Source organism: Oryctolagus cuniculus, chromosome 9 (genome assembly GCF_964237555.1).
Source record: "Oryctolagus cuniculus chromosome 9, mOryCun1.1, whole genome shotgun sequence".
NCBI classification, from domain to species: Eukaryota; Metazoa; Chordata; class Mammalia; order Lagomorpha; family Leporidae; genus Oryctolagus; species Oryctolagus cuniculus.
This window is the reverse complement of record NC_091440.1, coordinates 93,999,778-94,027,425: the sequence shown is the minus strand read 5'-3', so window position 1 is coordinate 94,027,425 and position 27,648 is coordinate 93,999,778. Positions and strand designations below refer to the sequence as shown.

The 27,648-nt window shown below is 42.2% G+C and overlaps 1 protein-coding gene and 1 long non-coding RNA gene across 12 annotated transcripts in view; one reads left to right on the top strand and one right to left on the bottom strand.

Moving 5' to 3' along the window:
• LOC138843842 (uncharacterized) overlaps positions 1–26,212 on the top strand; it is a 90,505-nt gene extending 64,293 nt beyond the window's left edge. Inside the window, exon 6 of one of the 2 annotated variants that reach the window (XR_011378917.1) lies at positions 9,189–26,212. This is a non-coding gene — a long non-coding RNA (uncharacterized lncRNA). Of the gene's footprint in view, positions 1–5,242; positions 6,245–9,188 lie in introns of those variants that run through there. The other variant, XR_011378915.1, reaches the window with a different exon arrangement.
• SGCG (sarcoglycan gamma) overlaps positions 1–27,648 on the bottom strand; it is a 127,922-nt gene that overhangs the window by 74,876 nt on the left and 25,398 nt on the right. The window contains exon 3 of one of the 10 annotated variants that reach the window (XM_051849888.2): positions 18,019–18,119. The gene's annotated coding sequence lies outside the window, so the exon portion shown is untranslated. 10 annotated transcript variants of the gene reach the window in all.

Genomic DNA, 27,648 nt, shown 5'->3' with positions numbered 1-27,648 from the left:
ACCTGCTGGTTCCTTCTTGCCTTTCAACAGCAGCGCACATGTCATCTCCTCGAAGAAGCCTTCTCGGGACGCTGTCACTCAATGTCACATCACCCTATTATATTAATGTCACAGCTCTCATAATGGTGGCAACCCTAGAATTTCTGTGAAGGACCGACTAGGAGTGAAATTGAGGAGGGTGGGCAGAAGGCCTGAATTAAAAGCAATCACACTCTTTTACAGTATTGCTACAGATTAAGAAAACTTGCAACGTTTCATAAAAATGTATGTCTGTGTGTGTATATATTCTTCTTTCTAAATATTCCTATAGATAGTTTCCTATTTTTGGTGTAATAAATTATCACAAGCTTAACCCAAGACAATAGTATCTTGTAGTTTTGGCATCAACTCTGCCCCCACCTCCCGCACTGGCATAATCGCTGTGTAGAACCCGCACATCTAATCTCATGTAACTTAAATCATCTCAAAATGACTCATAATAGCTAATACAATAGAAATTCTGTGTGAACAGTTGGTACTGTCCAGGAAATAACGACAAGCAAACACTCTGTGCATGTTCAGTACAGACTTGTTTCCCTGAATGTTGTTGATCCATGGTTAGTTACAACTACAATGTGGAGCCTGTGGATATGCAGGGTCGGCTGTACTCACTGTCTCGAATTATGTGTCTTCTGTACTCTCTAGAATCCCCTTCCAGACCTACAACTCTGCCTCTCCTTTGAGCTTGCTCTTGAGTGTTCACCAACAACCTTTATGTTGCTCACCTCTGTGTGCATTCATGGAACCTAGAGTTGCTGATGCCTCTTTGAAGCACTTTTTCCACTTGGCTTCCAGAAACTCTCTGTGGCCTTATTCTTACCCTACTGCTGCTTCTTCCCATCAAGTGCTTCCACCTCATCCCTCTGCCTGGTCTCAGTCCTACAAGTTGTTTCTGTATGCATGTTCACCCCACTGTGGATGTGTGTTTACACTAGGATGCATCTTTTCCTAGCCTGGACTTGCCCTGGACTTGAGATTCTGGTATCCAATTGGGAATGGCAAACTTTGCAAAACTCTTCACCTTGCTCTGCTCCTTGGAAAACTTTCCTGCACTTTGGCAAATGATAACTTCATTCTTCATGCTGCTCAAGCCCAGCGTTTTAGCTTCATTCTTAGTTTCTTAATACAACACTCAGTCAATCAGCAAACCTTGTTGGTACTACCTTGAATCCAAAATCTGATCATTCCTACCATTGCCTCTCATTTGTTATTGCCACAGCCACCCTGACTCCACCATTTGGTCCCCTACAGTTAGTTTTCAACACAGAGCCTGGAGCAGTCCTTTTAAAACAGAATACCTAAAATGTAATACATTGGAGTGAAATGGACATTTTGAGATTCAGTGATTGTTTACAGCCCTTACTTCCTGGATAGAGCACACCAGCTACATGCTCACTTTTTATTTTTATTTTATTTTATTTTTTGACAGGCAGAATGGACAGTGAAAGAGAGAGACAGAGAGAAAGATCTTCCTTTGCCCTTGGTTCACCCTCCAATGGCCGCCACGGCCGGCGCGCTGCGGCCGGTGCACCGCGCTGATCTGATGGCAGGAGCCAGGTGCTTATCCTGGTCTCCCATGGGGTGCAGGGCCCAAGCACCTGGGCCATCCTCCGCTGCACTCCCTGGCCACAGCAGAGAGCTGGCCTGGAAGAGGGGCAACCGGGACAGAATCTGGCGCCCCGACCGGGACTAGAACCTGGTGTGCCGGCGCCGCAAGGCGGAGGATTAGCCTACTGAGCCGCGGCGCTGGCCACTTTTTATTTTTTAATAAGGAGAGGGGGAGTGAGGGAAAAGGGAAAGGCAAAGGGGCCTGGTGTGGACGGGGGTAGAAGAAGATGAGATCTCATTTCATCCACTGGTTCATTCCCCAAATGCTCACAACAGCTGGGAGGGGGCCAGACCAAAGCTGGGAGCTAGGAACTCAATCCGGGTCTCCCAGGTGGGTGGCAGGGACCCAGTTACTTGAGCCTTTACCAAGAGTGTGCATTAGCAGGAAGCTGGAAACAAGGAGTGGAGCTGAAACTTGAACCCAGACATCCAATGCAGGGTGCAGATGTCTTAACTGATATCTTAACTTGTAGGCCAAGTGAGCACCTCCTCTTAGAAGCATGTAACCTGCTTTCTAGACTTTCTATGTCTAATTTGTAGTCTCCAAACCCTGTCTATTTGGTCCCAAACCTAGGTTCATTTGTCTACTTGTTTTTGCTGATTAAGTTTATTATCTCATGCTTTCTGATATCTACTCTAATGTTTTTGGTTCATTTGCCATCTATCAGTGTTACCTCTGTTACTTAAAAAAGGTGACTTGATCAGCCCTCACCCTGACTGTTGATGAGCAACTTGATATGTTATCCCTCTTAGTATTTTTTGTTTGTTTGTTCTACTTAATACCTTTGGTTGAATACTGTGATCAATACACAATTCTTCTTAAGTGCTGAAACTTAACTGAAAAGTGATCGCTGTTAAATGTAAGAGTGGGAATAAGAGAGGGAAGAGATGTGCAATTTGGGACATGCTCAAGCTGACTTACCTCAAACGGTAGAGTTAGAAACATACCAGGGGATTCGAATTCAATCCCATCAAGGTGGCATGTACCAATGTCGTCTCACTAGTCCCAGTGATCAATTTCTGTTCACAATTGATCATAATGATAGGACTAAGAACCAAAGGGATCACATAAGCAAGAATAGTGTCTGCAAATACTAGATGATAGAATAAAAAAGGGAGAGAATGATCCAACATGGGAAGTGAGACACACAGCAGACCCATAGAATGGCAGATGTCCTAAACAGCACTCTGGCCTCAGAATCAGCCCTTAAGGCATGTGGATCCGGCTGAAAAGCCCATGAGAGTATTTCAGGCATGGAAAGCCAAGACACTCTGGGGAAAAAAAAAAAAAAAAACCTAAATGAAAGATCTCTGCGAGTGAGATCCCAGTGGAAAGAATGGGTCATCAAAGAAGGAGATACCTTTCTCTGAAGGGAGGAGAGAACTTCCACTTTGACCATGGCCTTGTCTAAATATGATCAGAGTCAGTGAACTCAGGGGGCTTCCATAGCCTTGGCAGCTCATGACAAGAGCCTAGGGTGATTACTGAGGCCATAAACAAGAGTGTCAATTTGTTAAGTCAGCAACAGGAGTCACTGTGCATTTACTCCTCATGTAGGATCTTTGTCTTTAGTGTGCTGTACATTGAGATTTAATGCTATAACTAGTACTCAAACAGTATTTTTCACTTTATGTTTCTGTGTGGGAGCAAACTGTTGAAATCTTTACTTAATGTATGCTAAACTGATCTTCTGTATATAAAGAGAATTGAAAATGAATCTTGATGTGAATGGAAGGGGAGAGGGAGTGGGAAAGGGGAGGGTTGCGGGTGGGAGGGACGTTATGGGGAGGAAGCCATTGTAATCCAAAAGCTGTACTTTGGAAATTTATATTCATTAAATAAAAGTTTGAAAGCAAAAATAAAAAAAATTAAAAAAAATAAAAAAGGCCTTTACAGTGGCCATTACTGTGGTGCAGCAAGTTAAGATGCTGCCTGCAATGTTGGCCTCCTATATGAGCACCTGTTTGAGTCCCGGTTTCTCCACTTCCCATCCAGCTCTCTACTAATGCACCTGGGAAGGCAACAGAAGATGGCCCAAGAGAACCAGCAGATGGAAGATCTCTTTCTCTCTGTCTCTTCTTTTATCTCTGTAACTGTCTTTCAAAAAATGAATTTCAGAAAAAAAGACCTTTACACTAGATAAGCATGAATTAGATGATTATGCAGAACAAGTGAATACATTTTTTTTTTTTTTGGACAGGCAGAGTTAGACAGAGAGAAAGGTCTTCCTTTTTTCCATTGGTTCACCCCCCAAATGGCCGCTATGGCTGGTACGCTGCGCTGATCTGAAGCCAGAAGCCAGGTGCTTCCTCCTGGTCTCCCATGCGGGTGCAGGGCCCAAGCACTTGGGCCATCCTCCACTGCACTCCCTGGCCACAGCAGAGAGCTGGACTGGAAGAGGGGCAACCGGGACAGAACCGGCACCCCAACGGGGACTAGAACCCGGTGTGCTGGTGCCACAGGCGCAGGATTAGCCAGGTGAGCTGCGGCACTGGCCTGTGAATACATTTTTAAAAGTTGATTTTGTTATTTAGTAAAATATTAGTTTATATTTCTCACAACTCAGAAGTGTCATTTTTATTAGACACTCTCTTAAATGTTTACTAGAAAAGGCTTACAGAGGCTCTTTGGTTCACCTAACTTCTTCAGATAATTTTTATAATTGTGACTTGGAAGGATATTAATTCGTCAGTGCTTTGAGGTCAGAAAAATACAAAGTGGTTTTCATATTGGCAAGAATTGCACTGGAACAATGATAGCACTTTGTGACTTACTTGCAACCTTTTACAAAAGGTACTTAGTGAACTACATCTATGAGAACTGGATATCTATATTCCATGATAAAGAATTTTGAGTTTTAATATATCTTGAACAAAATTTGTTTTTATAGAATTATTTTAAAAAGTAACAAAATTTCACCCTTTCCATTGTTATCCATCTTTTAAAGTGTGTTGATGATATAATTAATTTGGATTGACTTTAAATGCATCTCTCAAATATGGTTATCAATATTTTAATTGATAGTGCTCAGTATATGAAGTACTATAATATTTTTGTATGAATATCAGCTTTTATATGCTTTTGAATTTATGGTCTCTTGATTATTATTTAAAAATTACACAACCTTAAGGATTGCTTGGCCTTCCATGCTCTTTGGCTCTTGTTTCAGCACTTAATACAATGAATTAAACACAGTGTCTATTACGGAAATGCTTCTCAACCATACTGTTTGCTTTACCTAATGTTTATCAACATCATTAGTTTGGCTAGGCATGGCCAAGAGTTTGGAACAGGGAGCTGGTAAACCCATGAGTGATGTTCAAAAGGAGTTAATAAATTATGATTTTTAAAAGGTGATTTTGAAAAAAGAACTAAAGAGACCCTTAGAAATGAGAAATTCAATTGTATCTAAGAACTGAAAGAAGGAAGTAGAGTTTAAAGTTACAAAATATACAGTTTCCCCATCTGACTGATTACATATATGATGTACTTCAAAGACTTTGTGAAAAATGGAATTGAAAGATAAGCTTATTTTGGTGCAAAACTTTTGAAGTCCATGCATAGTTTTTTTTTTTTTTTCTTTCATTTTTTCAGTGAACCTTTTGGAGAGTCCTCACAGCTGGAAAAGAATTAGTATGTTGGAAGGCAGATCTCAGATGACACTGTGGCGTGACAAAGATGGGGAAAATGTGAAGATAAGTTTAAAGAACATGGCTGATGAATGAGAAAGTCTAAATATATCTCAGTGAAGTTTCAGTGGGAATAACCCAAGAAAATAGGGGGGGACGGCATTTAAGCTAGTAGTTGAGATGCCTGTGTCCCACATTTGAGTGCCTGAGTTTGAGTCCCCACTCTGGCTCCTGACCCCAGCTTCCTGTTAATGTGGATCCTGGGAGGCAGCAGGTGATGGCTCCAGTAGCTGGATCCTTGCCACCCATGTGAGAGTCTTGACTTGAATTCCTGGCTCCTGGCTTCAGTCTGGCCTAGTACTTACTGTTGGAGGCATGTGGGGAGTAAATAGCAGATGGGACTCTCTCTCTCTCTCTCCCTCTCTCTCTGATTCTTAACTAATGAATCAATTCACTAAGTAAATAAATGTTAAACAGAAATATAAGAATGATGATGATTTAAAAAGTAATGGTATGAATTTTCTATAACTGATGATAAGTTAGATTGAAAACAAATACTGATTCTGCAGCAGTATACATTAATTAAAATTTGTTATATAAAATCATTCTGAACTTACAGAATGCCACAAATAGAGACATTTAAAAGATCCAGTAAAAATGAATGGTGTAATGTTAACAAAAAGCTTTATACACACCTGTGAAGTGAGTGAATGAACTGCTGAAAGCATGGGGGTGAAAACAGGTCCTGGAAAAAATCACTACCAAAAAAGCTGGACCAGAGGCAACTTTACGCAGGGCAAACTTCAAGGTCAAAGAGCAAAACAGAACCATTTGGTATAAAGGTGAATGAAGTCCAGCCTAACCCAATGGGCCTGGGCCCCAAGCGGCAGTGCTGTCTGGGGGGAGTGGTGCTTCAGAGTTAGGGGAACCAGAGCGGTGAATGCAACCAGGCCATCACTAAAAGTCCAGGCTCAGACAGAGTGCCCATCCATCCATCCTCCTCCCTGCCGGGACCACATGTCAGTGCACTGAGAATGGCCTTTGGCTGTAGGGCATGTATGTAGGGCACTTCCAGAAGGAAGTGAAGGGGGCCAGCATTTTGGTGCAGCAGATTAAGCCACTGCTTGAGACATCAGTATCCCATAACTGAGCTCTGGTTGAATCCTGGCTGCTCTGCTTCTGATCCAGCTCCATGCTAATTCACCGGGAAGGCAGCCAAAATTGGTCCAAGGGTTTTGGCCCTTGCCACCCATGTGGGAGACCAGAATGGAGTTCCTGGCTCCTGCTTTTGGACTGGCCTGGACCTGGCCACTGTGGTCATTTGGGGAGGGAACCATCAGACAGAAGATTGATCTTGGGGCCGGTGCCATGGTGCAGTAGGTTAATCCTCTGCCTGTGGCGCTGGCATCCCCTATGAGTCTAGATTATCAGTGGCAGGAACTCACTCATTTAGAAAAAATATTTGAGAAGAAGAGCGGGAGAGAAGGGGAGGGAGAGGGAGAGAGAGCACTGCCAATCACTGTTCACTACTGAGAAGGCTACAGTGGCTGAGACTGACCAGGCCAAACTGGGAACTAGGACCTCAAACCAGATCTCCCACATGGGTGGCAGTGACCCAATTAATTACTTGAGATGTCACCTGCTGCATCACAGGGTCTGCATTAGCAAGAAGCTTGAGTCAGGAGCCGTGGCTGGTAGTCAAACCCAGGCACTGATGTGAGATGTCTGTGTCTGAACTACTAGGTTAAACACCTGTTCCCAGGGGCCCAGTCTTAACAGCCCGTGTACAGGTGCTTCTTGTTTCCAGCCTGTCACACTCACCACCACATACCACCACTCATTCTTTGCCTCAAAGAAGCCAAAGCTTTGGTCACTCCTTCTTTGACATTAAGACAGAAGCCATCTGTCATTTATGTCTTAATTCGTATAATTACAAGACACCTTGTGATTAAGAAGTACTATAATGCTGAAATAGAGAAATGCTCACATTTTCACGTATACTGCAACATTGACAAAGATCTAGGTCATAGAAAGCATGAAGAAATGCCAATGCAGCTATCTGGTAATAACAGAATAAAATTATAAACTCTTGACAGGCCTAAAAGTCTTTGGAGCCGATTCAGAAGATGGGTTGAGGCTTGGTGATTTGCTCACCCTGACACATCGATCTGATTTATGTTTTCTGCCCTATGCTTCCTAATGAACTGTAGTGAGCGTATCCACTAGACCTGAGGTGGGAGAGGTGCACAGGGTAGACCTACTCCAGTTGCCTTCATTTCTCCAGGGGCGACCCACGCGAATATTACGGATGCAATTATGCCTACCTTGGGCAAGGTCATTCTAGCTCACAAGGCTTACTGACAGGGGGTTTCCCAAACTTCTTACAACACTTACAATGTCAGTCTAAAAACTCTGGGAAAACTCTTTCATAAGCCATATCACCTAGCTCTAATGCTGAGAAGGATAATTTCTTCGTATGGACTCAATACCATCATGTTGCATCATCCATCAAAAATGACAAGGCCACCCATGTGAGAAGTCAATTATTGGTACATGACGGCATCACCATGACCAGTCTGGCTATGTGTGAATAATGGACAATGAATAAATTTTTGTTGAACCAATCAATGTGCAGGCAGTGGGGCTTATCCTACGGCGTGTGGTGGCATAGCTTTGTGCTATGAAATGAAAAATGAACGAGCAACAAAAGGATACAGAAACTGACAAATAGATTCTAGAAAGAAGCCCATACACAGAAATGGTAAATAAGTACATGAAAAGTGAGAAATAAGACCCATCTGTGTAGTTAGGAGACAGGGAAGAAGCAGCTACTATGACTATTAAATGAAAGCTGACTAGGTCACTACACTGAGAAAGACCACACATAGTTCTGTATTTGGGCTTCAGAGACGTCACTTCCCTGTTAATTAGCAGCAGTAATTCTCCAAGTACTTCTGACTTCTCAGTTGACATCACTCTGAATGAGTGCCAACATTTAACAAGAGCAATAGGGAGGTGCCCACCCTCATCAGGTGTGTGAGAAAAAGAATGTCATGGCAAGAAAAATTTAATAGAAGATAAATTGAGAGGAACTTTTGTTTTAGAGATGGGACACATTTAGTAAAATATAAACAATTTCAACCAGGAAAAAATGCAAAAAATTCAGTAGGACTTGAACAATAGTAAGCATATGCACCATAAAAGGCCAAATGAAGAATACATAGCGAACATATTCAGCTTCACCTTGAATCACAGAAATCCCAATTAACACAATTGCTACATCAGTATTCAAAGATTTCAGGGGGGTTTAAAAACCAATTATAGCCAGACTGGCAAAGTGTTTGAGGAATGACCATGACACTCCCATGTTGTTGAAAATGAAAATTTACAAAATGCCTCCAGAAAGATATTTGGTATTCAGTTATAGGAATACTCCAATTATAGGAACTTTTCTCGAAAAAACAACTAGAAATAAAAACTAGGATTTGTGCTTAAAAAACATTTATTTTAACATTATTCTAATGGTGAAAAATTAGAAACTAAAAGATGAAGGGTTAAATATTAGAGTAATTAATTCATTAACTATTACAGTATTACAAAATTAACATTTTGTATGTGAAAAGTCTTCAAAAAGTACTAGAAAGTGAGTATTATGAAAAAACATACATGAATTTCAAAAACTGTGAAACTTATAAATTTTAATTCCATTTTCCATAAACTTTGAAGTCCTCCTGTACATTAGGAAATTATATAATAACCTAGTAAATGTGATATAATATTACATGAAAAGATAGACTATATGAATACATTTAAAAATATATGCCCACAGAAAAAAATATGGTAAAGAAATGAAGCTAATAGTTTTCCACATTCTTCTACCTTTTAAAATAGCATATCCCAATTATTTTCAGATTTATAGAATTGATATATACACAGGGCTTCAAACTGTCTGTGGAAAAATGGAATTGAAAGGTAAGGTGCATTTTCACTAACTTTTGAAAGCCTCCTGTAATGTATTTCCTTTTAATAGCAAAATTAGCAATAAATTTTCATATTTATCCCAACTTACATTTAGGTTGATCAAATAAATTTAAGAATAACTGGTTTTATTTAGTAAAATTGCTCAGCCTGGTAGCTCTAAATATAGTAAAGTAAGTGGATCATAACTATCAATTTCATTCAAAGCATAATTCTTGAAAGCACAGATGACCTTATTATAAATGCATGCACATATGTGTGCAGGCAAGCATACACATGTTCACACACACACACACACACATACATTTTACCCTAGTAAGAGGTCATCAGACCATTCTCTTCTTCACAAGATTGACTTATAAAATGGCAAACTGCCATTTTCAGAAGTTATTTACAAAATATGCCAACAAAATGAATGCCCTTAAAGTTGCTGAATGGGGAAGAAAACTTTATTTAAATAAAAAAGTGCCTGAAAGGAAAATAAAAACAAGCCAAATCCAAACCAAGGGACATGCAGATATTAGCTTATAAAACAGTAATCTTTTGTTTTTTTCTTGTGATGTGAGCTCATTTTTAAACATTGTGTGATCCTTACAAAGGGAGATGGGCAACTCAAATATTCATTTCTCAGGTTTTTTTTCATTAAATACACCCCAGAAATATGAAGATTTTCTGGTATCATTAGATCATTAGAAGAGGATAGAACTTGACTAAAGATTCATATAAATACCTTGAAACTGAGTTATCAGAAATGACACAGTGGGGCCGGCACTGTGGTGCCTACCACTGCAGCATCCCATGTGAGCGCCACTTTGAGTCCTGGCTGCTCTGCCTCATCTCTAACTCCCTACTAACACACTTGTGAAGACAAGGGAAGATGGCTCAAGTTCTGGTGCCCCTGCTACCCACATGGGGAATCTATGGAGTTCCAGGCTTCTGGCTTTGGTCTGGCCCAGCACTGGCCATTGTGGTCATTTGGGGAGTGAACCAGTGGATGAAAGATCTCCATCTCTCTCTTTCTATGTTTCTCCCTCTCCCTTTCTCCCTTTCCTTTTCTCTCTTTCTCTCTCTCTAACTCTGTACGGCACAGAACATCAGCCCAGCAAGAACAGCATTTTTGTCCAAACAAGTATTCTAACAAAGACAGTCACTCTTGTACACCTAATCTCCTAACCAGAACTAGGTGTTATGCACTACCAAACTCGCTCCAGTTCCTGGCATGGTTTATATCTACTATTAAGTATCCACATGTCAAACAGAGAGAGAGATTGAATAGTTGGCTGTAGCAAGTGCTCAGCTAGTGTTAACCAAGCACTATATTGAAGAGCAGGTGCAACTCTGGCTCCTGTAACTCAGAGAACAAGAGCGGAAGGAACCTGTTCCCATGGGTGACCAGGCAGAAAAGTCTTTCAGGCCCAGACTATGGAAACACGTGACTTCACCCAACTTGAGATGCTGGCTGGAATCAGTCATGACCACAGCCTGGAAAACGGATCATGTGCAAACGTCCAAGAAGGAACCTTTCCCTAACTTGAATGCTAAGATCTCTACTACAGAGGAGCTTGTCTGAGAAGAAAGGAGGCAGAATGAAAGAGAGGGGAGAGAGTGTGAGAATAAGACTGGTGTCCTACCAGTACCAACAGCCTACTGGAGATGCACTGGCTTCTTTTATGGATTATTAAGATCCATTTTGGCTTGAACTTCTTGGACTTGAGTTTGCATCACTTGTACCTGGGGGCGTTCTGAATGATACTCCTATGTGCACCAGGAGATACAAAGGCAGGGGAGCTTACAAAAATAAACTGTGGAGGAAGAATGCATTTTACAGACTTAGTAAACGACATCGTTGGACTATTTTGGACTCATTTTCTTTCTGGGTCAAAAAGATCTTTCTAAAGAAGAAGTAAGTTGTTAACATTAGCAGAAAGCTGCAGTCAGGAGGCTCATGTGGGGACTGAGCCCAGGTACTCTGATATGCATCTTAACTGCTAGGCTAAATGCTAGGCTAAATGCTCTTCCCTGTGACTTAATTTTCTATGACTATCCTTCCTCCAAAACCTCTTCTTTCCTCACTTCCCACCTCAGTAAATGACCCCAGCGGACCGTCTCAGATCAAGAGTGCCATTCACAATTCCTCTCTCTACCAGCCCTGTGTCTGTTCTTCAGCAAGTCCTATCACGTGTGCATACTGAACAAAGCTCTGATCTGTCCTCCCCTCTCCACCCCCTCTTTCTCATGCCACAGGGCTCTTCACTGGTCTTCTGCACCCACTCTGCCCCTCTTGATCCACTTCTCCCCATGGCAGCTCAACAACAGCACCACAGCCTTTCCAGTCGCTTAGCAGCTTCCCACGGTAGCCAGGGGCAGCCCCTCCCTGTCGGGCACAACCCGCCTCCCCAGCTCCATCCCATTCCAGTGGGCCCTTGCCAACAGTGGCTGCCTTCCACTCCCTCATCAGAGTCAGCCTGCTCCTGTCCCACACCCTTTGCACAGGTTGTTCCGTCTGTCTGGACTATGGGTCCGTACCTGTGGCTGCCACTTCAGTCCTGCTGGCCTCATTCTTTCTTGAACACCTTTCCTATGGGCTTCATATCCTGTATAATCTACAACCGGGTCCAGTTTAATTCCTCCTTATATCTTTACAGGACTTAGATTGATTTATTTACTTTTTCCTGCCTGTTCTGTATTAGATTCTTATCTCCGTAAGGACAGGAAGTGTGTCAATTTTGTTCATGGTATAACTGGCACCTAGAATGGTGCCTGGCACATGGCAGAAGCTCAATGATATGTTTTGTTAAAGAAAGGCAGAATAAAATATAGTCTTGCTTACAATGTGTTTGTGGAATAGATTCCACATCTGCGCTCTAGCGGTATGGTTAAAAAGCTACATCATTCCACGTTGACTTGTAATTTATTTGTCTGTCATATCTGTCCTTTCATAGACACCCTACCAACCTTGACAGAAATCCCACGAAGAGCTGGGAAAAAGTTGGAACCTACTGAATAAAAGGGGAATTGAGAGATTTATGGATGATTTTCCAGACCCTTTTATTACTTTAATGTTATGACTGATGCATGTGTCAGGATTCACAGATGGAAGCTCCCCATATTTTACATCCCAGTGCTCAGGCATACCACTCTATTTTCCAGCATGGAGGCTTATCCAGGAGCACTCCTTGGCTTCCAACGGTGCATTTTATGGCTCAAGAGCATATCAAGTTCTACCCTCCTAAGATGAAGGTGATAGGTCTGGGGGGAGCTTTAGTGTCTGAGAAGCAGTAGTGTTCCTGCTTCTGCATTTCAATTCCACTGGCATAGGTAACTCCCTTTCCTCTCCTACTAGTCTTACGATGAAAGTTTTTTGACAATTTTGTCAGCTGAGCAGCTGTCCATTGATGAGTGAATGTACTTAAAAGGCCTGGCAGGCTTTCCCTGACTGCCCCAGCCCCAGGGTGTGTCCTGACATTGGTAGAATTCTTTGGAAAGGCTCTACTGCAGGACTCTGCAGTTCTAACATCTGTCTTGAGCCTTAGGAAGTGGATCACAGAATCTCCTTTATTTCTGATACCTGTTTCTGGTTCCTGAACACTGGACTTTGCCTTGCTGTTTCTCCTCATCCTCTCCCAATTCAGACTGGTATTCCTCCCCAAACTCCACTCCAGTCTGATGTTTGTTTACTAAAGCACTGGGGGAAAAAGGTGGAGCAGATTTGCTTGGAAGCTGCAGTTTCCTATTTTATTTATTATGTAGCTATTGGAAATGGAATTGTTTGCTTGGTTTCTTTTTCAGATGAATCATGATTTTTGTACAAAAATTGTTACTGGTTTTTGTGCATTGACTTTGTATCCTGAAACTGTGCTGCATTTGTCTCTTTGGTGGACTTTCTGGTATTTCCAATACATATGATCATGTAATCTGCAAACAGTAATAATTTGCCTTCCTCCCTTCCAATATAAATGCCCTGTATTTCTTTCCCTTGCCTAATTGTTCTGGCTAGGACCTTTAGTATGATGTTGAACAAAAGTGTTGAAAGTGGCATCCTTGTCTTGTTACTGATTAGAAAGTCTCAGCTTTTCCCCATTCAATATGATGTTACCTGTTGGCCTGATATTTATGGCCTTTATTAATTTGGGGAATATTCTTTCTATACCCAATTTTGCCAGTTTTGGTTATGAAGTGATGTTGAATTTTATCAACTGTTTTCTGCACTTATTGAGCTGATCATGTGATTTTTACCCTTCATTCCATTGCTGTGAGGTATCCCATTTATTGATTTACATATGCTGAACCAGCCTTGCATCCCTGGGATGAATCCCATTTGACCATTGTGAGGGATCTCTTTGATGTGCTGTTGTATTTGATTTGCTAGCATTTTGTTGAGGATTTTTGTATCTATGTTCATCACCGATAACCTGTAAGGTTTTGCTGTTGCTTCTATTATTGTTGTGTCCTTCTCTGCTTTGGGTATCAAGGTAATTGGAAGATTTCCCTCCTTTCTTAAATTTTTTGAAGTAACAAGAAGGATTTATGTTAACTGTTCTTTAAGTATTTAATAGACTTCAGCAACGAAACCACCTGGTTCTGGGCTTTTCTTTGATGGGAGATTTTTAAAAATTACTAACTCAGTGTTACTCCTTATTGTTACTTGTTTTAGGTATTCTATTTCCTCATGATTCAATCTAGCTAAGGTGCATGTGTGCAAAGATTTGTCCATTTCTTCTGGTTTACAGAATTTATTGCCATGTAGTTGTTCATAGCAATCTTTGACAATCCTTTGTATTTCTGTGGAATCAGAAATAATGTGTCTATTTCCATCTCTATTTTTTTGCTTGATTAATTTATCAGTTTTGTTTATCTTTCCAAGGAAGCAGATCTATTTTATTGCTTTTTTATTTCAATGTAATTTACATATATTCATTTTTAAAAATTTTTAAAGGTTTATTTACTTGAAAATCAGAATTACAGGTAGAGAGAGAGAGAGAGAGAGAGAATGAGAGAGAGAGACACATCTTCCATCTGCTGGTTTAATTCCCAAATGGCCACAACAGCTGGAGCTGGGCTTATCCAAAGTCAGGAGTCAGGAGCTTCTTCTTGGTCTCCCATGTGGGTGCTGGGGTCCAGGCACTTGGGCCATCCTCTGCTGCTTTCCCAGGTGCATTGTTAGCAGGGAGCTGGATTGGAAGTGGAACAGCCAGGACTCAAACTGGTGCTCATATGGGATGTTAGTGTCACAGGCAGAGGCTTTACTGGCTATGCCACAGTGCCAGTCCCTCTCTTTATTATTTCTTTCCTTCTATCGATTTTTTATTTGATTTGTTTGTTTTATCCCCTATTTCTTTGAGGGACAGTGATAAGTTGTCTGAGATCTTCTGTATTTCTGACATAGGCATTGATCACTAAAACACTTCCCTCTCAGTACTTCTGTGGTTTATTCCACAGGTTGTGGTATGTTGTATTTATATTTTCATTCATTTTAAGAAATTTTTAAATTTCCTCCTTGACTTGTCCTTTGATTCTTTGCTTGTTCTGGAATATTCTGTTTAGTGTCCTGTACTTGTGTCATTTACAACATTTTTCTCATTGATTTCCAGTTTATTGCATTAAATTTTGGTCAGAGAAGATACCTGATACGATATCTGTTCTTTTACATTTGTTGCGACTAGTTTTGTGCCCTACCATTTGATCTATCCTGGCAAATGTATTCCATGTGCTTTTCAGGAAAATGTGCATTTTGCAGTTGTTGGATGGAACATTTTGTACATGTTTGTGAGATCCAACTGATATAGTGTGCAATTTACTCCCTCTGTTTCTTTGTTGATTTTCTGTCTAGATGATCTGTGCATTCCTGAAAGTGGGATGATAAGGTCCTAGACTATTTAGTTTGAAGATTTTTATTTATTTATTTGAGAGGCATAGCTATAGACAGAGAGAAGGAGAGACTGACAGAGATGTCTTCCATCTACTGGTTCACTCCCCAAATGGTCGCAATGGCTGGAGCTGAGCAGATCCAAAGCCAGCAGCCAGGAGCTTCTTCTGAGTCTCCAACATGGGTGCAGTAGCCCAAGGATTTGGGCCATTCTCTGCTGCTTTCCAGGCCATCAACAGGGAGCTGGAGCAGAAGTGGAGCAGCTGGGACTTGAACCGGTGCCCATTTGGGATGCTGGCACTGCTGGTAGAGGCTTAGCCTACTACACCACAGCACCGGCCCTCGTGGTCCTCTACTATTATTATATTGAAGTCTATCTCTCCTTTTTGGTTTATTATATAAATATTTGACATTTAAGGTAATTATTGATAGGTAAGATCTTACTACTTCCATTTTGATATGTTTTGTATTTTTATCATATTTGTTTGTTTCTCCCTCTCTTAAATGTTCTTTTGTGGATAAGAGATTTTCTCTAGTGATACACTTTGATTACCCCCACCCCCCATTTTTTTTTAAAGTAAGTCTGTTATAAGTTCTTGTTTTGTGATTACCATGAGGCTTAAAAAAAAAAACCTCCTTTTTCTTATAACAAGCTATATTGAAATGGTAACAACCTAATGCTGATTATAAAGAGAGGGGAAAACCGAGAGAAAAAAAAACAAAGAGATGTGAAATCCCAATAAACAACTCCACAATTGTGTTCCACGTCTCCCACATTTTGAACTTTTCACGTGACATTGGACCTTTTCGATATTGCCTGTCTCTTAACATTTAAATATAGAGATTGTAAATTTTTTGTTTTCACAGTTAAGATACACATTGACATACTGCATTTACAATATTAGAGAATTCAGGATTTGTTTCTATAGTTACTCTTACCAGTGAGTTTTCTACCTTCTGATAATTTCTTTGCATTTGTTAACACGTCTTTCTTTCTGTTGGAAGAATTCCTATTAGCATTTTTTTGTAACTCAGGTCTGGTAGTAATAAATTCTCCCAGCTTTGGCTTGTCTGGGAATGTCTTTATGTCTGCTTCTAAACTGAAAGACAGCTTTTCTAGTACAGTATTCTTGGCTGGCATGTTTTTCCCTTCTGTGCTGTAAAAGTCTCATCCCATTCCTTGCTGACTTCTAAGGCTTCCGCTGAGAAGTCAGGTGAGTTAGGAGCTCTTTAGATGATATTTGCTTTTCCTCTTGAAGCTTTGAGAACATTGCTTTTATCTTAACCTCGGAGAGCTTGACTATAATATGTCTTGGGGTAGATTTGGTTTGCTTGAATCTGACTGGGGACATTTGACCTTTCTGTATGAGGATAGTTGTACCCTTCTCTGGGTTTGGGAAGTTTTCTGTCATTATCTCTTTGAATATGCTTTCTATTATGTCTTTGAATATGCTTTGGCTTCTCAACTCCTTTCTGCACCCCAATAACTTTATTTGAACTTTTCCTGCTATTCCATATTTTTCCATAAGCTTTATTCCTCTTGATAGGTTTCCTTTTTTCCTCCTCCAACTGCTGTTTTCTTTTTTAAAGATTTTTGATTTCAAAGACAGAGATACAGAGAGGAGGGCAAAAGAGAGAGAGAGAGAGAGAGAGAGAGAGAGATCTTCCATCTGCTGGTTCACTTCCCAAATGGCTGCAATGGTCAGCGCTGGGTCAGGCTGAAACCAGAAACCAAGAGCTTCCTCTGGGTCTCCCCAGAGGAAGACCCAAGCACTTGAGCGATCCTCCGCTGCCTTTCCAGGCCCTTCAGCAGGGAGCTGGATCAGAAGTGGAGCAGCAGGGACTCGAACCAGCACCCACAGGGGTTGCTGACATCACAGGCAGAAGCTTAACTTTCTATTCCACAGTGCTGGATTCCAACTGCTATTTTTAAATAGTCCTTGAGCTCATCGATTCTTATTGTGTTTGATTTACTCTGCTATTGATGCCTTCTATCACATCAGTATCACTTAGTGTATTTTTCAGTTGAAGGATTTCTGCTTGATTTTAGTTCATTACTTCCATCTCTATCAAATTTATTAGACTATTGAACATTTTTATGCCCCTTAAATTTCATTGTGTTTCTTTAAAACAGTTATTTTGAAATTTTCATTTGCACATTTTGAAGTTCTAGTTCCAATGGAGTTAGTTTCTGACCTCTTTGTTGGTCTTTAAAGGATGAGGACAAGTTTCCCTGGAAGTTACTGACATTGCTGGAATATGAAGCTATCTGTGCATTGAAGGGTTGGTTTTAGTAATCTGACTTCATTTGCAGTTATATCCCTACAGATTCCAATTCGTCTGTTCTATTGAGGTAAGCTTTGGTCTGTCTGCTTCTGAGGTGGGCTCTCTGGCCAATGTTGCACCTATCAACCACTGGTGATGTTGGCTTAGGTATAAGACTGCTCATTCAGGATCACAGAATACCTTACTGTCTGCCCCAGGTTTCAGGAGAACTGATAGAGGCAGCTCCCCAGCTCCCTAGGCAAGCCCTAGGTCAGTCACACCTGGATTTCACAGTCACTAGGTCTTGGGCAATCTTGGGGATGCAAACTAGTTCAATGGGAGGCTTGTGTTGCTACCTAGTCTATATTACTGGGGTGCAGGTCTCTGGACTTGTTCTGCGCACAGACACTGGCCTAGGAATGGAATCCCTTAGGATCTGCCCAGCACTGGGCTTTACCAGCTCAGCACTGATTTCCAAGACGGAGTCTCTTGGCCCTTTGCTGTCTGCTCAGAGTTGGAGGAGAGTGATAAAGGCAGCCCCCCGATCACCCAGATTAGGCCCAGGCTGGTCATACCAGGGTCCCAGAGTTATCTAAGTCCCACAAAGTCCTGAAGGTGCCCTCTGGACTTACCCAAGGCTGGCAGTATTACTTGTCAAAATGAGTCCAACCCACTGGAGCACAGTGTCTGCCTGACGCTGCACAATTCTAGATGCTTACTCCGTGAGCAGTGGCTGCGAGGTAGAGGATTTGGGCTTTATAAGATACCAGGTTTTGGTGCAGCAGGCCCAGCTTTGAGCTCCAAGGCGTGGTCCTAAGTTGCTTCTCTGCAGGAATAGAGTCTGCTGTCTCCTGGCCATTGGGGGAGTGGTGCCAGAGGCCAGCCGGCTATGGAAGCTCCCAGTATTCACTCCACAGGTAATAGGCTAAGGGCAGGGCCAGGTAGGCTCAGCCCAGCTGAAATTTTCCCAGTGGCACGGGGATTCTGCTTATCCTCTCGCAAACAGGGGGCATCTCTACACTCTGTACTCCTTGGGACTGCAGGAGAGCTGACTGGGACAAATCTTTCCTTATTTGCTTCATTCATGCCTTTTATTATGATTACAACAAGACGACATGCTGGGGTCTCTCATCTGGCTTCCACAGCTCTTATGAAGGTGACCTAGCTCTTAGCGTGTGTGCACAGCTGGTCTAGTTGGTGTCTCTGAGGGGAAGTGGTCACCAGAGTCTCTTAGTCACCATCTTGGCTTGCTGCCCTGTCGCTCCCCCTCTTCATGGAGGAACGACACTAAACCCTGCCTAGGCTTCATATCCGAGTCACGGCACCATTATGTCGCTCCCCCTCTTCGTGGAGGAACGACACAGGACCCTGCGCTGTTCTTTTGTCTGCTCGGCCCTCCCCGGGTTTGCTGCTGGTTCTTCCCGGGTTGGCTACCGTCCCTTCCACCTCCGTGGAAGGGCGGTTCCCCCTGCCACTTTCCCCACTTCCGCGGGGGAGCGGCACACCGCCGGCCGGCTCTCTTGGGGGCTGCACAGGTGTTCCTCTTAGATGTTCCCTCAGATAGATGTTCCCTGTGCATGTTGTCTCTCTCCTCCTTTATAGTCCTCTTCCACCAATCCCAACTCTGCTACCCACACACCGAGTACGCTGCTCTCCTCCAATCAGGAGCAGGTCCTACAGTTTATTGGTTGAACTGGAGGCAGCTGTGTAGAAGCTGTTACTCCCTTCTCAGCGCCATATTGTGGGAAAGCAGATGCATAGAATAAGTCTTAATTCCAGTAACAGTCTAGTCCGAGTTGCTCCCCACACTGCCCTCCCCCCACTGCCTCTCCAGGTGATATATGCTTATAAAGTCTTTATTGATTCTGTGTTTTGTTACTCAGAAAGTCCCTGCAGATTACTCAGAAAGTAACTAAAGGTGTGTGATATTTCATTGCATACGATTTCCTGAAATCTATGCTTCTTCAAAAGTAGTTTTCAATTGCTCATTCATTTTTTTTTAAAAAACACATCAAGGTTTCAAGGGGATGTTTAGTGGCATCTGAAGTTTTTTCTAGTATCTCAAGGAACGTAATAATTTTCCTCTAAGTCCCATGAACCTAGGAATGGACTTACAACAGGGATTCCTAGAGTTCTTAAGCTCCTGTACCTGCTGCATGTCTTTCTCCCAACAGGTGGATTATAAATCCAGCTGGTGAAAAACAAGACTTTAACATCATGAGAAGTGCAAGTTTTATAAAGGTCATCATGCCTCTGATTACTATAATTATTTCAAAGCCATTTGTTTCAACTACACTGACAACCAATCCACCTAACCTTACAAATGCTGTTGAGGTATCATCCAGTGTATTTTGGCAACACATCTGGAGGCCTGTACTTCCCTAAAATATGTCATCACAGCTCCACTTGGAAAAGGCAATGTACTAGAATAATTTTGGTCATAGAGGAAGCATTATGTTTGTTATTATTATATAGTAAGTATAAAATTCATGATCTATGAATTCATATCATCTTGGTATTCCAAAGATTATATATTTATAGAATATGAATATTGAGAAATTTTTGGAAATGATTACTATAGATAAAACTCACATTAAATATGAAGAATTCTACAATGGCAGTAACATAGACAAGGCCCCGGACATTAGTCTTTTGGATAAGATCTCAAAGCCATGGGCAACAACAGCAAAAATATATGGCAGTTGCTACATCAAAATATATAGCAAAGGAAACAATAGAATGAAGAGGCAACAGACAAAATGGGAGAAATATTTGCAAACTATACATCTGACAAGAGGTCACTAATTGGACTTTGTAAGGAATTCAGCAAACTCAATAACAAAGCAAATAAATAACTCAGTTATCACTTGGAAAATGCAAGTCAAAATCATTCCAGTTATAATGGCTATTATCAAAAATACAAAACATAAACATGTACAACTAACATATGTCAATAAAAATTCAAATATCAGTTTTCTAAAATTATTATCTCAAGGATTTATGTAATGCTTACATAGTTTCCATGTACAGTCATATTAAAATACTTAAAATAGAACCATTATATTGAAATCCTTTTCATGATTAATTCCCCGATATATTATAAATCAAACATTTTAATTTTTTATCCTGTTGAGCTTTTTGATGTAAGAATATGACTTAATCAAAGTCATTACCAAAATAATAATGAGCCTCTAGTTCTTTGTGGAGAATAAAAAGACAATTATTTAGATGTCTTTTGACACAGCCTGTTGGGTGTAACCACTATTTCTTTTTTTTTGACAGGCAGGATTAGACAGAGAGAGAGAAACAGAGAGAAAGGTCTTCCTTTTCTGTTGGTTCACCCCCCAAATGGCTGCTATGGCCGGCGTGCTGCGCCGATCTGAAGTCAGGAGTCAGGGGCTTCCTCCTGGTCTCCCCTGCGGATGCAGAGCCCAAACACTTGGGCCATCCTCCACTGCACTCCCGGGCCACAGCAGAGAGCTGGACTGGAAGAGGGGCAACCGGGACAGAATCCGGTGCCCCACCCGGGACTAGAACCTGGGGTGCCAGCGCCACAGGCAGAGGATTAGACAAGTGAGCCATGGCGCTGGCCGTAACCACTATTTAAGATGGAATTTTTGCAAGGCTGAGCTAGGAATGGGGTGGTCTCAGGTCTGCTGATGACATTAACCTATTTCCCCACTTCTGAATCCAAGGAGATCAATCTTAAATCCAAGTTTATTTCCTCTGTCTCCTGTTTCCTATCTCACTGACATCCAAAAAGTATTGCATCTTTGTTCCCATATTTGTCCACCTCCATGAAGCAAAATGATTTTCTTTTTTCTCTGTTGGGCCAGTCTCAATGCCTATAACTCCTCTTAATATTTGTTGATTGATGTGCGGATATGACACAACAATGGAATGTCTGTTAGACACTATTTGTGGTGGTTGTTCCACAGAAGTAAAATCAAGAAAGAAATTTTCAAAAACATTCAGGAAAAATAAAATATTCGTAAATATAGAAAAATGTTAAAGGTTGCTGTTCATTGCATTTGCTATAATGTGCTTTCTAGTTCTTCCCTCACCTCCAAGGAGCTCATTGTCCCAGCTTCTAGGTCTGTTTCCTCTTAGAATTCACACCTGAGTTCTTGCCCTGGAAGTACTTTGGCTGATGAGAGCTGAGGACCACCCCTCCCAACCGCAAATGGAGCTCCCTGAGCATGCAGTGGCTGCAGAGGCTGGGTTCAAGGGCTTGGTCTTAATTCAGAACATCTCTGAACGACCAAGATCATCTCAGAGAGTGCCTCCAGTCAGACCTCAAGGGTCAGCTGAGGCCACTGTTGTCACTGCAACACAGTTCAACTCCTTCCTCTGTCCAATCCAGTTTCCATTGCCTTAAAGTTGCCCTTCCTAAGAGCATTCCTCAGTATGCTTCTAGCATACAAGTCCCAGTCTCCTATTGTATCCTGGAGAAACTGATACAATACACTTGGTGGCCAGCAGTCTGGGAAAGCAAATCTAAAATGATGTCATCTTTGTACAGATTCAGTGTGGCATAACCAGAACCTTTGAATGGTCATCCCAAGCCCTATGAGACAAACAAAATTGCTTAGATAACTTGCTACTCTTGTGTGATGCCTGGAAGACCTCTTATGAGTATTAGTGTTTCTTTTAAACTTTCTTTTTTTGAAAAGTCCAGTTATATTTTAATTAGCCATGACCACCTCTGTCTACAAATCCCGTGTCTTCCTGTTTCATGGCATATGACCCATGTCTCACTGTCACCTTGAGAACACATTTCTGTCTGTAAATCTCACTCAAAAAATTACATTCTCTAAACAAGGGAGAGAACGATCCAACATGGGAAGTGGGATACACAGCAGACTCATAGAATGGCAGATGTCCTAAACAGCACTCTGGCCTCAGAATCAGCCCTTAAGGCATTCGGATCTGGCTGAAGAGCCCATGAGAGTATTTTAGCCATGGAAAGCCAAGACACTCTGGGAAAAAAACAAACAAACCTAAATGAAAGATCTCTTTGAGTGAGATCCCAGTAGAAAGAACAGGCCATCAAAGGAGGAGGTACCTTTCTTTGAAGGGAGGAGAGAACTGGAGAGAACTTCCACTTTGACTATGACCTAGTCTAAATAAGATTGAAGTCAGCGAAGTCAAGAGGCTTCCATAGCCTTGGCAACTCATGACTAGAGCCTAGGGAGATTTCTGACTCCATAAACAAGAGTGTCAAATTGTTAAGTCAACAACAGGAGTCACTGTGTATTTACCCCTCATGTGGGATCTCTGTCCTTAATGTGTTGTCCAATGTGAATTAATGCTGTAACTAGTACTCAAACAGTATTTTACACTTTATGTTCTGTGTGGTGCAAACTGATGAAATCTTTACTTAATATATACTATATAGGTCTTCTGTATATAAAGATAATTGAAAATGAATCTTGATGTGAATGGAATGGGAGCGGGAGTGGGAGATGGGAGTGGTGCGGGTGGGAGGGAAGTTATTGGGGGAAAAAGCCATTGTAATCCATAAACTGTACTTTGGAAAATTATATTTACTAAATAAAAGTGTTTATAATAAAAAAAAAACTTAAGACAGTACCTATTAGCTTTGTATAAATGCAATTGTTATCTGTTTTATATAATAAATAAAAATATAAAAAAATTACATTCTCTGTAATTCTGGACTTACTCATCCCTTTCTTCAGCAACACCTCACCTTCTCCCTTCCATCTCCAGTTCCGTATAACAGGCTTTTCCTAACCCACCCATCTCTGGGGAGGCCCCGCGAATCTTTCAGTTGCCATCATTCACATCAGCAGCTCTCACCAAGGTAGCACTGGGAAGACCAGGACACATCATTCTTACACTAACTGTTTAGGGAGAATATGTTCGTCACCCAAGTAGACCTCCAGGACCTGCTTTAGTATTTCTGACCATTGTGACAGTCAATGGACAAATGTTCTGCCACGCAAGAGCCACAGGTGCCTTGGGGCTGATGACCAAGAGAATCTGAGGGATGCAGGAGTGGGCTCTAGCAGTGTGCCACCCTGGTTGCTATTGAGAAGCAAGACACTCACTCCTCGGATGCCAGCAGCGAAGGCTGGAGATGAGCATAGCTTTAGATGGCACTGAGCTGCCTCGCCCACAGCTGCGACCTCCCCATGAGAAGCACATCTCTTGTTAGGTTAAGTGCTGAGCTGCAGAAGTCCAGCCGTGCCCTCCCTTTGGGAAGCAGTCTGCAGACCCATCAGAGCTCGGCCACAATGTCGTCACTCTTCAGTACCTCCTTCTGCCCCCTCTCCTGCACCTGTGTTTATCGAAGTTGCACTCCAATAAGCCGGCATGTTGGTCTCCAGCTCAGAGCCTGTTATCTAGATATCTGTCTCAGCAACTGTTGTTGGGAAAATTGGGATCTGAAAATGCAGTCGGGAGACTGATGGATTTCTCAGTAGGACACTGTTTACCTTTATCTGTCTTAGGTCAGGTTCCCTGGAAGCAGAGCCTGAAATGAGGCTTCTTTTACAAGGCATTTAGCCAGGGCATGGTCTCAAGAGGGAGGTATTAGGTGCAGAGGGAAGCAGGCTAGGGTAGGATGTGGGCTGAGGCCAGGGATTCCAGAAAACCCTCTCAACTGGCCATTTATTAGCCAGTTAATGTAGGAGCTCCAGGCCAGAAAGCAGCTTATTGCAGTTTTTGCATATATTGCATATATTCCAATTTAGCCTGTATAGAATTGACCTTAATTACAAAAGTAATACGGAGTTTAGAATATTCTTAAATTAAAATTCCACATGAAACTCATGTTTAACCAAATAGAGAATGAAGTAAACTGTCATCTGTTTGTGAAATCTTTTGATTTTTTTAATTAAGGTTGAAATTTACAGGCAAACCAACTCTAACTCCACTTCAAAAAAAAAAAAATCACAAATAATCTTCAATTTGCCCAGTCTCTAAAAATAGCATTTAACTAAATTCTAACTCTGAAAAATATTCACACAAGTTAAGGACAAATTTTAAGAAAAGGAAAGTATTTAAATTTATCAGCTAAACTGAGTTTCTTTTTAGTTGCAACAGTCTAAATGATTCACAGCATAAAGAAAGTTTTGCCATAAACATAATTAAGGTTCTTATCAAATGTGTTTATGCAATTTTCCGATTGCCTTGAACAGTTCATTAAAACCATTCAGAGGACTTTGGGACCATGATTCACTTCCACTCTGTGGTCACCTTTTCTTCAGGATTGGAATGGGATGATTGAAAGTGAATTTCAAATATGGCCAGGAAATGCACATTCAAATGCATTACAGAATGCAAACAGCAATGTTCTTACATTTCATCAAAGCTACCATTGGAGAATATTTCCCATAAAGTTTTCATTCAGGACTAAGATGTTTAATGAAAAACCAAATCAGTCATTTGGCTTTCCTTCCTTCCTAAATCCCGCCAGTGGAGATGTCGGTCACCAGGAGTCAGGCCAGGAGTCAGGCCAGGTACATTGCTTGCCTCCTGGAATGCACCTGCCGGTCCTCTGCAGCCATGACTGCATGTGGTCGACATTCGCTGTTGGAGCGGAAGCAGCCTTAGCCTGGACTCTCCTGCCTGAGGGGGGCTCATGGGGAATCCTAGGGAGTCAGGAGAAGCAGGTTGGAGATCCGGCCAACTCACAACCTTCTTCCTGGGGTGGCGGCCCCTGATTTCTCCATCCGTGGTGGTCGACCTAGCGGGTTATTTGAGGGCACTTCAAGAAGGTCATGGGAAAATGGAATGACAAGATAAGTTTATTTAGTGCAAATCTTTTTTGAACTCCCTGCATAGTTTTTTCATATGATGCATTTTTTCATGCACTGTTTTGAAGTCCACGTAACTGAGGGGTCTTCAAAATGCTCATGGAAAATGCCTGGCATGAAAAATCTAGGCATGAACTTCAAAATATCCTGCTCCAAAACAGACTTATCTTGTCCTTCTATTTTCTACAAACTTTTTGAAGTGCTTCACATGCTTTCTTGTTGCAGCTGATAAAGAAGAAAGTTACTCCGTATTAAGAAGTCAGAAGCTTTCTAAGTGCCTTAGATGAGTTGAATTTGATATTCACCATACCAGGGAGACGGATGCCATGGATTACCTCCTCCTATACATCAGGGAGGTTGAGTGATATGGATATTCAGTGATGCACACAAGTGGGGTTGCCAGAAAGAGTGGTTCTGATTCCACAGCCTAAACTTTGTAATCACTGCCTCTTCCTTGATGTTATTCTTTACGAGGATGTTCTACAAACAAAACTAACTGAGAACTTAGGGGAAAAAGAGTTAAAATAGTCACAAGGTGAAGCTAAGTTTTAAGGCCTCCTGCACTGCCCTTACTCTGTTCTTAATGGCACTAGGAGGGATCCTTCCAAAGAATAAATGTGATTGCCCTGCTCTTCTATTTTACTTTATTATTACTTTTAATTCATTTATTTGAGACTTAGAGGAAGAGAGAGACCCCCATCTGCTGGTTTATTCCCCAAATGCTCCCAGCTGTGCTGGGGTGGGGGATAAGGCCAAGGTCTGGGAACTCAATCCAGGTCTCCCACGTGGGTGGCAGGCACCCAATCACTGAAGCCACCAGTATGCCTCCCAGGGTGTGGAATCAGCCAGAATGTGGAGTTGGGAGCCAGAACCAGGGCGTTTTGATGTGGGATTCTCATCATTTTTTTAAAGATTTATTTATTTATTTGAAAGTCAGAATTACACAGCAGAGAGAGGAGAGGCAGAGAGAGAGAGAGAGGTCTTCCATCCGATAGTTCACCCCCCAATTGGCAGCAACGGCTGGAGCTGTGCCGATCCAAAGCCAAGAGCCAGGAGCTTCCTCCAGGTCTCCCACGTGGGTACAGGGGCCCAAGGACTGCTTTCTCATGCCATAGCAGAGAGCTGGATCGGAAGTGGATTAGCCGGGTCTCGAACAGGTGTCCATATGGGATGCCGGCGCCTCAGGCCAGGGCGTTAACCCACTATGCCACAGCGCCGGCCCTGGGATGGGCATCTTAACAGCTCAACCAAATGCTTGCCTCTGCTCTTCTGCTTGTTCTGCGGGCTCTGTGCTGTTTTAGAATACAGCCCAAATGCCTTTGGGCATAAGCAAGTCCTTCCTAGTTCCCAGCCTCCTGTTTCCGCAGTGGAGCACTACACAATGGTCATACAAAGTCAGGTACACTTTACCACTTGGAGGGAATCTGAGCGGAATCTCAAGACCTTTGCAAATCCGCCGAAGACTAAATATTCTCATTATCAGTTTTCCCAGAAAGTCCTGTGGAGCATTACATACAGAATTACACGTGAAATTGGAATCCTAAACAGCAAATACAGTAGGGGACAGATTCTATACTTACAAGTACATCACAGAACCATCTGACCTTGCAACAGGTGCAGAGAAAAAAGAGCCAGCAGGAGCTAATGAGGCTGAGGAAGAGGAGAGGAGGGTAGGAAGGCATGTTTTGTGAGGATTGGGCAGGTTCTGAGGGAAGGAGAGACAGCAGAGTCAACTTAAAGGATCTAAAGTTTTCTCTTCCCACTGGGAAACCACAGCAGTGGTGGGTGTGGCTGGGAAGCAGCAAGGTGCTACCAGGAACCACAGAATAGGAATAAAGAGTGTTACAGGCCCTACAAAGCATGCAAAGGTAAACTCACTGGACACTCACTCACTCATAATTTAGAACCAATCTTTAATTTTCTGTTTTAAACCTTCCCCCCTTTTAAAGAGTATTTATTTGAGAGTCAGACAAAGCACCCATCTCCTGGTTCACTCTTGAAACCCAAGCTGGGAACTCAATCCAAGTCTCCCACGTAAGTGGCAGGGACACAATTCCATGAGCCATCTCTGTTGCCTCCCAGGGTCTGCATTAGCAGGAAGCTGTCAAGAATCAAGAGGCTAATCCTCCGCCTGCGGCACTGGCATCCCAGGTTCTAGTCCCGGGGGACACCGGATTCTGTCCTGGTTACCCCTCTTCCAGGCCAGCTCTCTGCTATGGCCCGGGAGTGCAGTGGAGGATGGCCCAAGTGCTTGGGCCCTGCACCCCATGGGAGACCAGGATAAGATAAGCACCTGGCTCCTGGCTTCGGATCAGCACAGTGTGCTGGCTGCGGTGGCCATTGGAGGGTGAACCAACGGCAAAGGAAGACTTTTCTCTCTGTCTCTCTCTCTCTCACTGTCCACTCTGCCTGTATAAAAAAAAAAAAAAAAAAAAAAAAAAAAAAAAAGCCGGTGCCGGCAGTGCAACCTAAGTACTCCAA